Here is a 15380-nt window from a genome sequence, read left to right as displayed (position 1 = left end):
TTCTTCATTAAATTCAACACAGGAAATATCTACTGAAGAGTAGAAATAATGATCTCATTAAAAATAGAGAGAAATATCATGTAAACAAAACAATAAGAAAAAAATATATGAAGGAAATCCAAAAACACAGGCTACTTATAATCTAATTGAGAATATAAGGCAGCATTTTCTTCTACAAAATGGTATAAATAATTTTACACATGTAGAGGGAAATTTCTCAGAAATTTAAATCACAAATGCCTACTACCTCTTTCCTTTATAATCAATCAGGTTATAACTTGTGAGATATCAACCTCAAAGTAAAACCAAATTAACAGCAGAAAGTTACAAAAAATTCTACCCATTATACCCACTTTTGATAAATTCAGTGGGCTGTGATAAATGAAAGTTGGGAATAAACCTGTTTTTCATACAAAGTTTATCTTAAACTTCCACAACTCATTTAGCTTTTCCATGGTAGAGGCAGAAAGCCTTAAGTAGCTGTAGAGGAGAGAAGGACAGAGAACATGGAAATCTACATGGAGAAGTAAGGCGAAGAGGCTAGGGTTCTACGCAAAATCTAATCCATGGTTTTTATTCTAGTCAGTGTCCTTTGCTCCTTGCATGTGTGTGTGTGTGTGTGTGTGTGTGTGTGTGTGTGTGTGTGTGTGTGTGTATGTGTACGAGACAGAGAGAGAGAATTTCTAAATACCACTATTGCTGTTTTTTTCCAGGTTTACTTTTGCAGTCTCTCACTCTGGGCTGCCTGCATCAACAACTGTCCAACTGTTTCCCATTTGAGCATGTCCTCCGTCAGATTGTGATTAGAAGTCAGACTCTGTGGGCTTCTCCTTGTGGTCTTGTAATTGCCTACATGGGAACACTCACACATATCAGCTAGAACAATCACCTCTATCAGCTGGAAACCATTTTTTAATTTAAGTGAACACATCGGGCTAAACATTTATTTGGACAGTTATTTCTGTTGCAAAGAAATCTTGTGTCTATCCCAAGTTGTCCTGAAGAATAGGATGCATGGTTTTAGGACCAGAATACGTGGAGATAATTAGGAGATATGCCTTGTTCTCTTTATGTTGCTAAGTGTAATGATGTGAAAATCAACATTTGGTGACCCTTTTGGGGAAAATCTTCAAATCCCAGCCTGTCAAATATTGTTTAGCATTCTTGCAGCCTTTTATCCTTCATAACAAACTAAGAGTGAAAAGCTATTTTGCATTTACTAAATAGAGGATTTTCTTTTCTTAAAAAAATTGAAATCCACATATGATAATGAGTAACTCCAGATCAGTGTTTTTACACAATTAACTTTTTGCAAATTCAGCAATAACAGCAATTATGGTCAGTGACACAAGTTGACTTTGCAACACAAGGTGCATAATTGGTTAGTCTAGAATATGGCTTAAAAAGCCATAAAGGATTTTGGTAAATAAGAACTGGCAATTTAATACCGTTACTGATAACTTCTTTGGTATTAAAACATACACATAAGGAAAATGAAGAAACCATATCACTTAGATCTTCTCTGTGATTTTTATACACCCTAAATATGTTACAAAAAAAGGAAGGGCTAAAAGGATAAAATTAAAACACAAGATCCTTTGTATTTCTTGTAAATACATCTCATTTCAGAATGTACAGAATTGCCTTCAAGTCATTAAATTACTGAGTACTGTTCTTTAAACGCTTGTTAAACCATGTCTCAGATAATCAGCTGGGATTATCCTTATCAAACCAGTCCCTTGGTTTTAAACTCTAGGTTTTCCAGAAATTGTCAGTCCCTGGGAACAGTGCCAATGCCTTACTCATCTTAGAATCCTAGATAATTTCTGAAGATTAAAAGATATTCAATTAATTCTACTTGAGTGAATCAAAACTATGATTATACACACACACATGCACACACAAAATGATACAAGGCAGTTAATCCACAATTCTTGGGTGGATCCCTCAATGCATAGTTACAGCAACTCACCAGGATGATCAACTAGCGAACAGAAGAGGTGTTATCTGTACCCTCAATCTGAAAATATTTAAAAGACCCTGTAATATCTCCTCTTCAGCTGAATTTTCCATTTGGTACTGAAACAGTGTATGCTTCTTTGATGAATATGTTATATTAAGCAATCAGCAGTTTGTGAACAGTATTAAGTATTCTTCTAGACTTTTTAAATACCAATGAGGCAGAAGAAAAGAGCTGCTAGATACATTTTCAGTGTTCTAGTTAAAATGAAGTTAAGCATCAGTATTACCCACGTCTCCTTATTCAAGTACAATGACTTTTATGAACTCTATTTTGCCAATGCACTTTAGATAAAGACAAAGTGGGCTGAAGAAACTTTATTCTTATTTATTACAAAAATGTCTTATAAAAAAATTTGCAAAAGAACAGTCATTTAGGAGAACTGAACTAAGAGACTTGTTTTAGCTATTTTTTTGCCCACACAGAAAGAAATATTTTTATAGCACATAGTGCAAAGTGGATGTTAAATGAGTTTTTAGTAAATTGTTCTGAAATCAATGTTTCTCCCCCTTATTTTTATCTTTATTTCTTCAAAGTTATAATAAGCTTTAGAAACACATGTAACTAGAATACCAATTTAATTTGGTTCAATGCAACACACATTAAAAAAAATAGCTAATAGGTTAGCTATTTCCCATTCTTAACTTCCTTCCTTGAAAATTTTAATATAGAGCCTGAAAATAATATATTTTAAGATAAGGATAAGTAGGTACCATGATTCCGACCATGGACTCTAAGTGGAACTCTACTGTGGGCGTGCTAGGAAAGCTTTAGCTTCCTTAATAAATAAACGGGGCAGAGTTCTATTTTTTTCATAATTTGAACATAAATTAATACCTGGATCTGTAGCAATCACGTGGCTTATAGGACCAAGAGAATGCAGGGTTGCTAAGCCAGTACCAGCAGCTGCCTATTTCCAGATGACTTGTTAATTATGTAGGCACTCTATATAAGTTACTATAAAATTATCAAATACTAATTATATTTGTCAGTTATATTTAGTTTATTGACCCATTCTCACATCTGTTTACTAAATTAAATTCTTAGTAAAAACAGGAAAAGGAAGAGTTTGGTTAGGTTATTCTTTTCTTTCGCCCAAGAAATGTTATTAAGTGCTCCTTTTATTTTCCAGGTTTATCCCAGGCTTGATGATGGATCAGACAAAAATGAAAACACATAAAACACTGTTATACTAAAGATAAATATGCATTTACAGATACTGGAATATATTATCTAACAAGATAAATTTTTAAATGACAAAAAGTATAATTATTACATACAATTTTCTCTAATAAAAATGTATTAAAACCAGAAATCAATACAAATCAATAATTATAAAAATATAATTTGAAAACATTTTGATAATTCTATAAGTATAATTTAAGTTATAAAGGAAATACAAAATTAATTTTTAAATAGCTTAGACATTACTGAAATTTAAAATATTACATATTAAAACCCATGTTACATGATCAAAGTTCTATTCCAATGAAATTTATAGCTTTAAATATGTTATTAGTAAGCCAAGATTAATAGAATTAAAGTCAGAAGCATTTAAGAGATTAGTCTCTTAACTTACTAAGCAGGATACAGGAAAAATGAAGATAAACGGATAAAATATATAAATTAGGGGAGGAGCCTGGAAATAAAAACTGTAAAATAAATAAAACTCAGGGCTGGTTCTTTAAGGAACAAAACATACACATACACACATTCAAACACAAAAATAACTTCATAGGGAATGAGAAATGGATTTAACTACACTGTTAAAGAGAAAATAACATTTTAACAAAATGATATGTAAAAATTATTTTAATTAATATGAGATTATTGAAATAATTACTGACACTTTTGTCATTTAAAACACTACATTAATTGAGGTGTATAGAAAAAAGCCATTGAAGAAAGAGCAAATCTAGCTAAAGTGCAAAGCCCTGACAATTTTAGAAGCAATTACTTCAAACATCCAACGTTCATGGTGCAAATAAATAACAAATGAAGTTTTAAGAAAATAAATATATTATGAGAAATATTATATGGTACAGTTATAAAGTATGATTAATTCGTTTATCTTAATTTAGCAAATAAGTATCTAATGCCAAACATTGTTCCTCTATTCTGATGCATATCAGTAAGAAAAAATCATACTCATTAAAAATAACTATAAGATGTAGAATGGCAGTTCTCATTAAAATAACAGGCAAATATTTTTGTAAAGGCCATTCTCACTAATGATGAGATGAAAGCAAACTCAGACAAGAAATAAGATATTTTTATTTCACAGGTTGACATCTGAATATTATCAATATTTCTTAGTTTCCCTCCCTGTCAATCTAAATTTCTCATCCCCAGACCCATATATTAAACTTCCACCCTACATTCTGCACTTAAAAGTTCAGACATTGCAAACTCAACCTGTCCCAAGTGAAACTCATAACTATTTTTTCCTAGATGGCTTCTGAGTACCTGACCTCAGGTAAGAACATTTTCTATGTAAAAGTAAGCATTGGGATTTATGTTAAATATATTACAGTAACTCAGATCCTCACACTACAAGAACAACTATTTTCACTTCCTAAGTATCTCTTAAATTTATCTTCTTTTCCGTTAAATCCAACTTCAAGAAGCCAGAATTACTTCTTATCCACATTACTCCTTTTGCTTCCTAATCTGTCTAAATCCCATTTGGCTACCCCTTCAAACCACTCACTCTGTTAAAGCAGGCAGGTAGCTAGATATGAGCAGAGAAAGAGGGACATAGACTAAATGGCAGAAAATCATACATCTTGTGAACAATGGTGAACCTTAGAAATCAAGAAAAACAGAATCCTCCAGACTGTTAAAAAAAACATACCTTCTGGATTGACAAGTGTCCTGGAGGCAGTAGGGTGGGACAGGACAAGAATCTCCACCATCTAAATGTAACCTTTAGATCATTATGACCTCCGTCCAAATGTAAACTTTTGCTAATGATACCCCCATCCGAATGTAACATTTTGTTTATTATGACCTCATCCAACTTCCCCATCAAGACTAAGTAAGGACAAAAAATTCCCTTTTCCCCACCCGCAAAGATGGATCTGGGATGAAGATCAGAAAAGACAACCCCAACCCCTTCCTGCCAATGAATATTCTGACCATTCATTTTTACACTCATATAAGGAGCTTGCCAAGGAAACTTGGGGCAGTTGCTCACCTGAGCCTGCCCGCTCTCTCCCTAAGAGTGTACTATCCATTCCTTAATAAATCCTCACTTTGCTTTCTTAACTTCCGCACCTTGTCTCTGAGTTCTTTCTGTGACAAGACAAGAAATTCTTTCCCACAACAACTCCATCTTATGCAGAAATGTCCTTCTTAAATGGAAAACTCATCATGACCCTTTTCTGTTTAAAACATGCCTTCTCATTGCTTTTTTGATGAAAAGCAAAATATTTAATAAGGCTTACAGAACTCTGGTCCTGGACTTGATTCCAGCTCTCAGTGAATCAATTCCTTTGCCCCTCCCACTCATTTCTGTGCTGCAGACAAACATGACTCTGATCACAGCAGACTGTGTTCTGCTGAGCACTTGTGCTCTTCAGTGTTGAAGCCTTGCTTCAGCTGGGTTAAAGGCAGCCAAAGAAAACAGAGTAGCAAGACACCTGAGGGTTATTGGCTTTGAAGGAAGGGCTAGAAAATAAAGATCAATGTTACTGGAGACACGTTTCATCTTTTTTTTGAATATTTCCAAGGCTGAAATTATCTTTTTCTATTTGTAATTGTCCTTAATGAGCACTGTTCTGTAATGGACAGTAATGTCAAATATTACCTCTCACATAGTGTAAAACCTGCCAAATTATGACACGTATTATTTAGCTCAACTTGTTATGGACATTCTTCATTTTCATATAAAATAGTATCTGATTATGCTATTATTTCTGTGTGAAATATATCATACACTTAAAAATAAAATTGAATTATTAAATTAATTGAACATGCTAAATTCTCAAATTTAAAAAGCAGTGTCCTCTGCTAGTCTGAAAAATCAAGACAAAAAATTGCTAAAAGTACATTTGTTAAAAATAAGGGGAACGTTTATAATAATTTTACATTATTCTGTTGACTTTCTACACTTAAAGGTAAGAGGAATTTTGCAGGAGTTAAAAAACAAAGTTGATCTTACTGCTTTCCAATCTTTTCATCTGGGAATGGATTTGATGGTGGGAGAATGGAAGCTATTAGGTAAAGCAATATATTGCCTGTTTGCCTATTTATCCCTGTGCTTGATAAATAAATGTGCTTGATTCCTGTTGTAATCTGGTTATGCAGGAATCAATCACTTTCCTTGTCCATTATTTATTTTGAAGTAGGCGAGAATATGGCTATCAATATATTTATAGACTCTAAGTGCCTGTTTCTGCTGTAGTCCCCCAGGCTGTCAATTTTTCTGTCATCCCAAATGACGCTGGAATATGCCAGGTTATACTTGATGAAAGAGGCAAAAGTTTTTTGTTTCCTTCTTTACCATCAAAGAGTTCCTGGATATTAGAGTTATTAGCTCATTTGCTGCCCATTTCTTGTCCTGACAACTTTCATGGGATTTTACGCTCCAGGTTAGATTGAATACATATAAATATGAAGTTGTTTACAGAAAGGTCGGGGCCATCACAAAAGCATGTCTTAGAAATAATGCTTAAAGAACTTGATAGTGTAGCCAGTTCCATCATGTAGCAGGATAAAAGGGTATCCCCAGTCTCACACTTTGTCAATGACAGCGACAGGATTCTGGCCTTTGTCTTTCTTCTCCGTATCTCCTCACTCACCCTCTTTTCAAGGCTTTCAGAACCCTCGCCTCATAGTCTGTCTTGAGAAAACCTCTAACACTCTCCAGTGGAAGGAATTTCACCTCTTGACCTTCCCTTGTCTCCTGATACTTTGAGCCATTCCTCAGATTTGGACCACATGACTATGCATACTTTCTTCTCAAACGTCTTGGACTCAAAGAAGAAGAAGCACTTCCAAGAATGAGCTTTAATCCAAGTGACTGGTTTTTATTTCTGTCTTCCCACCAGTGAAAGTTACTCCTCATGTGAAATAAGCACAGCTTTACTGACACATATTTTTGTCTCTAGTGATTCAATTAACCCATACTGAGTTAGTCATCTTTCTCCTTTTCAAGATGGTTCTAATGTTGCCAGTTAGGAACAATAGACACCCTTCTCATTATTTTCTGAGATGACTTTGGACATTTTTTGCCCCACCTAAAGTCTGGCAGAATTACAAGAGGAAGCACAGAGACTATTAAATATTTCTCTCTCTTTGTTACTCACCAGAACTAAGAAGAGTTCCAGTGAATCAGCTCCAATAATCATATTTTGATTTGAAACATTCTTTCTAATGGAATAGACAAGGAGGAAGAGAGGGCTGCCCTTTGTGAATGTTCTCAAATGCCCCTTTTATCAGAACAAAGGGCCCTCTCTGCTCCCCTTCCAAAAAAAAAAAAAAAAAACTCTCTTGGGGAAGCATATAGATATATTTTCTTTTTGTTAAGAAGACAAGTAGATTATCCAATCATGTCACAAAACAATATATTTCATATATTGCAACAGGCAAAATAGTGCCTACCAATTATGTATATCATTTAAAATCTCCTTCACTTATTGTTCATCATTCTTTTGGAAGAAGCAAATGATTATGCCCCAAAGTACCAGTGCCATCAATAAGATAAAGATGTTACTGGGGTTTGCAAACTCTATTAATACATTCCCCCAATCTTTTAGTCTATGTATTAGACCTTTCTGAGTACAGGGATCCAGAACTTCTTGGAGAAGGAAGGGAGGAAGGAAAGAAGGAAGGGAAGGAGAGAAGGAGGGAGGATGAAAGAAAGAAAAGGAGAAAAGGGGAAAGAAAGAATCCAGGAAAGAAAAGGGAAGGAGAAAAGCCATAAAATAAGAAAAACTTGGAAGGAGAGGGACTGATAGGTTGGTTTGTTTGTTTTAATAACTGTTTTGATATAGAACGAAAAGACAATTTCAGGTTTTATAATTCTTCTGAAAAATTGTCCTTACCTCATTGCTTTTTAAAAAATAACCAAAATTAAGTTTAGGACAGAGAATGGGGCCACTCTGGGACTGGAATAAGTCTGAAACAGGAACTGTAGAACAGCCAGCAGAAACTGAGGTTTGTTTTTCTTTTTGTTTTTCTTTTTAGAGCAGCATAAAGTTCACGGCAAAAATTGAGAAGAAGAGATTTCCTGTGTGCCTCCTGCCCCCTCACATACTTAGTGTCCTCCATCATCAACATCCCCCACCAGAGTGGTACCTTTGCTATGACTGATGAACCTACATTGACCCAATAAAATGTCCAAAGTCCATAGTTTATAATACAATTCACTCTTGGTGGTGTACATTCTACAGGCTTTGACAAACGTATAATGACATATATCCATTATTACAGTATCATACAGAATATTTTCACTGCCCTAAAAATCCTCTGTGTTCTGCTATTCACTTCTCCTGGCCACAAAACCCCAGCAACCACTGATCTTTTCACTGTCTGCATCGTTTTGTCTTTTATAGAATGTCATATTGCTAGACTCTTACAGTATGTAGGCTTTACAGATTGGCTTCTTTCACTTAGTAATAGGCATTTAAAATTTCTCCATGTCTTTTCATGGCTTCAAAGCTCCTTTCCTTTTAGCTCTAAATAATATTCCATTATCTGGATACACCACATTTTCTTTATCCATTCACATACATCTTAGTTGCTTCAAAGTTTTGACAGTTATGCTCAAAACTTCTATAAACTTTCATGTGCAGGTTTTGTGTAGACATAAATTTTCAACTTTGGGGGCAACTGCCAAGGATCATGAATGCTGGATTTTCTGGTAAGAGTGTGTTTAGTTTTGTGAGAAGCAGCTAAACTGTTTTCTAAAGTGATTGTACCATTTTACATTCCTACTAGGAATGTACAAACATTTCTGTTGCTTTCCATCCTCACCAGGATTTGGTTTTTGTCAGAGTTCTAGATTTTGCCCATTCTAATGTCTTTGACCTATTTTTTTCTTAGTTAGCATGCTTGTTTTCTTAATGCTGAGTTTTGAGATTTCTCTGTATGTTTTGGATAAGTCTTTTATCAGATGTGTCTTTTGCAAATGTTTACTCTGAGTCTGTGGTTTGTCCTGTCATTCCTTTCACATTGTCTTTTGCAGAGTAGAAGCTTTTAATTTTATTGAAGTCTGACTTTTCCATTACTTTTTTTTTTGTGTGTGTACCATGCCTTTGATATCATAGCTAAAAAGTCATTGTCATCCCCATGGTCATTTAAGTTTTCTCCTATGTTATCTTCTAAGAGTTTTATAGTTTTATATTTTACATTCAGGTCTGTTATCCATTTTGAAGGATGTAAGGTTTGGTTCTAAATTCCTTTTTAGTGTGTGTGCACGTAGGTGCCTGGTTGTTTCAACCCTTTTGTTCAATAGATTATCTTTGCTCTGTTATGTTGCCTTTACTCTTTTGTCAAGGATTAGTTGTCTATAGATATGTGAGTCTATTTCTGGGCCCTCTATTCTGTTTTTTAATTTTTTTTTATTTGGGAGGAGGTAATTAATTCGGTTTATTTATTTATTTTTAGAAGTACTGGGGATTGAGGGCTTAGCATGCACTCTACCACTTGAGCTATATTCTCCCCTCATTCTGTTGCCTTTATCTATTTGTCTATTCTTTTACCAAAATCACACTGACTTGATAACTGTAGCTTTATAGTAAGTCTTGAACATGGGTAGTATCAGTCTTCCAACTTTGTTTTCCTCCTTCAATAGTGTTAGCTATTTTGTTCTTTTCCTTTCCATATAAACTTTAGAGTTAGTTTATCAACATCCAAAAAATAACTTTCTTAGATTTTGACTGGGATTGCATTCAAGCCATCGATCAAGTTGGAAAGAATTGACATCTTGACAGTATTGAGTCTTCCTATCTGTCAACATGGAATATCTCTCCCTTCACTTATTTATTTTTTGATTTTGTTCATCACATTTTTGTACTTTCTTTGATATAGATCTTGGGAATATTTTGTTAGATTAATACTGTGTATTTAATTTTTGAGGGAACTGATGTAAACAGTGTTGTGTTTTTAATTTCAAAGTCTACTTGTTCATTGCTAGTTTATAGAAAAGTGATTGATTTCTGTTTTGTATCTTGCAACCTTGCTGTAATCATTTATTAGTGTCAGGAGTCTTTCTGTTGATTCTCTTTAATTCACAGAATTGTCCACATGGAGCCTCCAGCAACTCATCAGTTCCAGTTCTGGTTTTCCCACCCAGGCACTGGTTCACAGGGTGGCTACTGCTCCGCTCTGGTAAACCTTTACTGCCTGTATTTACCTGTTTGTCTCCTGATCTTGGGGACAGAAGTTTGCCTAGTGTCCTTCCCTCTTTTGTGAATCCTGGAGGAGTTGTTGATTTTTCAATCTGTTCAGGTTTTTACTTATTAAAACAGAGTGCTGACTCACAAATTTAAAAATTGCTGGCATTCAAATATAAGCATGTTGATGAATAACATTATATTTCATGACAAAAATGGTCTTTTCTTCAGGAAAGTTTTCTTATGAACTTACAAACTGAATGGGTGGTCATTAACAAGGTTTTCTGATGCACCTTCACTTACTTAAGAGATCCTTATGTAACAACTTGGACTGTTTCTCCCCCTCCACCTCTTACTCAACTGTAAAATGTTATAGTTGCCTGTTAATTTGAGGTGCATTTTCTGGAGGAATTGTATCAAAATGAATGAAAACTAAGGACTATAATATAGCAGTATTGAGAATTGTTATTTTTCCTGGTTTTCACTTTAGTAAGAAAACTTAGCCAGTTGATGGTTGGGTACACAAAAGATGCAAGCCATTATTGGTGTTTCCCATCAAGGGGTTAGATTCAGTGAGAGAGCATTGTTCAGAGAGAATATAAAACCTAAGCTCTGAACACTTGTTATTATTAATACCCCATGACATCGGTGCAAGCAGAGTTGTGAAACTACTGCCTTGGGTAATTTCCGGTTTGTATAATAATGGGCTGCTCACCCAGATTCCTCTAGCACTTTCGATTGACTTTTTTAGGCTTCCTGTTATACGTTGGTATAAAGTCCTTATACTGTCTATTATGTTGTATACTGTAAAATTACAGCGTTTCAATCCAATAGTGAAACTTTTGCTTTGCAGCATTTTTCAGTGTTATGCTTCCATGAAATTAAACTGATTAAGCTCTCAGGAATCTTTGAGATATTAGTATCTCAATTTGTAGCCAGTAGATTTTAAATTGACTTATTAATTTTTATTTTGAAAATGCTATTATTTAAGCAAATTTCTAATAATATTATTATAATATTATTTATGAAAGAAAGTACCCACCCATCACTTACTCTTTTTATAAATTGTATTTATTTTTTCATTATTTTAATTAACCTTTTCTGGGGAGAGATAATTAGGTTTATTCTCTCTTTATTTAATGGAAGTATTGGGGCTTGAACCCAGGACATTGTGCATGCTAGGCATGCACTCTACCACTGAGCTATACGCTCCCCTACCCCATCACTTTTTCTTATATATTTTAGCATGGTGAAAGGAAAATTTTCACCTTGTGTATTGCTTATATTAGAAATCCTTGAGAGGCCTAAGTATTTTATTATCTTTTTTTTGAAGTATACTTAGTTTATAAAGTGTTAATTTCCAGTACACAGCATAGTGAATATATATATCTATATCTCCTTCTTTTCATATTCTTTTTTATTATAGGCTATTGAAAAGGTATTGAAGGTATTGAATATAGTTCCCTGTGTTACACAGTAGGACCTTGCTGTTTATCTGTTTTTGTATATAGTGGTTAGTATCTGCAAATCTTGAACTTCCAATTTATTCCTCCACCACTCCCTCCTTTTCCCCCTTGATAACCACAAGTTTGTTTTCTATGTCTGTGAGTTTATTTCTCTTTTGTGAGTAGTATTTATACCATATCTGCTTCACAAATGTTAGGCTTATTCATTATATCCATTACATTTTTCTGTACATCAGCTCATAAAATAACAATTATAATTTAGTTTGTTATTCTGTGCTTGGAAAATGGGATTGGGCTCAGCTGGGTGTTCTGATGAACCAAGGGGGATTGACTCATCTAGGCTGGGCTCACTGATGAAGCTGCAGTGAACTGCTGATCAGTGGCCAGCTGGACCCCTGACCCTCCAACTGGGTGGTCTGTCTTCACAGGGCTTTCTTCGCAGAGTACCAAGAGTGAGAGCAGAGGTGCGCCACACCTCTCAAGGCTTGGCTTTAGATCTGATGCAGCAGTAATTCCACCATATTGCTATTGGCAAGGCTGAACACAGAGTCAATTCAGAGTCCAGGGACACAGAAAGAGGTTCTGGGAATTAACCACAGAGAATTTTGGCAATTATATTTTTCACATATTTTGCATATTTGTATTTATATATAATATATATAACATATATTTTATATATTTTAATAATTTTATATATTTATATATTTTAATAATATATTTTATATATTTTGCAGTTACATTGCAATTATTGTTATGATATAACACCATCACTTTCTTACCTTTCTGGTCTTCAGTGGACATGCTGGAGTTTCTGATCAGAGGAAAAGCTTTAGGAGAAGACATTTGAGAATTTTAAATTTTTTATTATTTTTAAAGAAGTTTATGGAAAACAGTGAAAATTTATGAAAAACCATAGTGTATTACGAGATTTATTCTTTGTATAGTTTCAAAGAGGTTTTCTTATTCTAGGAGACTCAGTCCTAGGCTTCCAAAGACCTTCAGAGCCCCAAAAGAAAGGAGCAGATTTATCACAGTCCAGCACACCCTGATCTTCTGTCAACAGATCTGGGTGGCTCTGCCTACACTGGCACAAAACCTAGAAAAAGTCTATTGCTCTACAAATGAACATCAGAAGTCATACTGAGTCTTGTGTGTGTGTGTGTGTATGTGTGTGTGTGTGTGTGTATGTGCGTGTGTATATGTGTGTGTGTGTGTGTGTGTGTGTGTGTGTGTGTTTGGGAGAGGGGCAGACGGGGCCACTGTTAACTGCTGGCTGCACACACCTATGGATCATCCAGCAAAAGGACCCAAATCCAGCACAATGGCTGAGCCCCATTTCAGCTCTCTGTGTATGAGGTACATTCATAATGTCACAGACCATATGCCCCTCTTTGAGAGCTACAGTGTCATAGAAGATGAAGTCCTACCCCCACCCCAGGAATTTGAGTGACACCACATGGCGATACAACACACCCATATTACATGGTTATTTAACATTTGCATTGTATTTCACATCATCATATTTGTTTTATAAATCTAACAAGCTCTGGGGGGTGTCTTTATTTCCTCATCCATGTTTAATAGGCTCACTTGTTAAAACTTGTAATTCCAAGAGAGAGAAAGAATTAAAGAAACATAAACTAAAATACAGTCAAGCACAGAGAGCTAGCCAGAATGTGGCATGATGCTTCTGGTTGTTTGGGGGCCAGCCATCAGTACTGAAGGGAAGAGGGGCCATAGTGGAGAAAAGAAGGGCACCAGAGTTTTGATTTTAGGAGAAAAGCTAATTTATGAGGTTGCATAATGCAATCAAACATGATGCAATTCTTTCCTTTCATTCAAGGACTTCAACAGATCCTTTAAGCTTGTAAGTGAATATTACATTTTGTCAAATTATAGAAGAATCTCCACTATAAGCTCTATTTTGGAGCTAATTTCTGATGAAATCCATCAGAAAAGAAATATAAAGAGAGAAATTAACAAAGTAATGAAATACAGCAATCCAATTAAAATTAACATCACTTTCCCTCATCAAGTGGGAAAATGAAACAGTCTAACAGTTAGCTTAACAGCATGAGACACCATTGAAAGCTAGACATAAGTGAGGAAGCAGTACATTGCTTACTCTATACATGAGCTAGGGTGCCGACACAGTGATAATAAGAGTGCTTTGCATTTAAATGGTGGCTTGCTTGGCAAAAACTATTTTTTTTAATGATAATTATCCTTCTTAGAATGCTTCTTAAATGAAGATAGGTAAGAAGAATATCATGCCTGTGTAAAATGAAACTCAGACCAGGTTAAGAGAGCTAATATGCTTATCAATTTTAATTCTCTAGGGCTGATAGTTCCTTGAGTTGGTAACAATTTCCCGTTAAATATTTTGGGAAATTGACACATAACTTTAAATTCCTTGAGAATATATGTTTTAACCTACTTCAAAAGGAGATGAGTATATGACTGTTAACTTGAATTTATACTTTTGAAACTTCAAAAGGCTTATAAAGACTACTCAAACTATTCGACGTTTTGGGAACATTTCTGAATCAATAATGGACGATATTCTTTGGCAACTTAAGACAAAGCAAAATAACACTCTCATAGTCTCTGCTTAGATTTCTAAGGAATTTAATATGAATTTTCAGTGAAGAAATTCTCTCATATGCCTCCTCTAAGGATTATGCTTTGAAACTAAGTCTTAAATGGGTTTTGCTAAATGCTTGCAACCCATGTCATTTTGCATGGCTTGCCCTTAGAATGAGGAATTCAGGTTTTGATTATTCACTGTAGGTTGCTTAACTCTTTTCTCAGTTTTCTGTTTTGAAAAGCTCTCATATGTATTCTATCTCCTTTCACAGTTATAAGATTAAAATAACTGGAAATAGTTTTAAACATTTTAATGTTATACAAATATAAACAAAATTAAGTCACTTCATATACCAGACTTTTGATTATGAGGTTACACCATATCATTCTGATTGCCTCAGAACTCCCTCCTTTCATTGACTTCTCAAGACCTTTATTATAGAGGCATCCAACCAGGAAATTCTCAGCTCGGTAGATTTTCACCACCGAAGTCACTTTTGCATCTCTCCCATAAAACTAATGTAAAAAAAATGTTTTTATTTGTACACTGTTATTCATAAAATACACCACTACTTCCATTGATAAAATAAAAAGCATAAAAGAAAGTGTTTTTTGACATATGGGCTATACAAATAAAAAGCAGGGCAAAACTAATAAGCAGTGAGATGGAAATAAATCATTGTACTAAAAGTTAGAACATTTATAGTTTCCACTCAGTGTAATAACCTTCAGTGATACACTTCACTTCTCTGGGGCTTGTTTCCTCTTTTTTAATATGAGGTTACCGTGGATAATTTGAAGGTCTTCTCTAACTCTAAATTCTGTGAAGCTTTACATCATTTTCTCACAATGCTTCATATTTTGTTGACATATCAGCAGGGAACTTCACACTTCATTGGAAATCCATTAAAACAATTACCATGTCATTAGTGAAGACTTTTAATTATGAGCTTAGTAACCTAAAGAATT

Source organism: Camelus ferus, chromosome 2, assembly GCF_009834535.1.
Source record: "Camelus ferus isolate YT-003-E chromosome 2, BCGSAC_Cfer_1.0, whole genome shotgun sequence".
NCBI lineage: Eukaryota > Metazoa > Chordata > Mammalia > Artiodactyla > Camelidae > Camelus > Camelus ferus.
The sequence above is the reverse complement of the archived record's forward strand: the minus strand, read 5'-3'. Positions refer to the sequence as shown.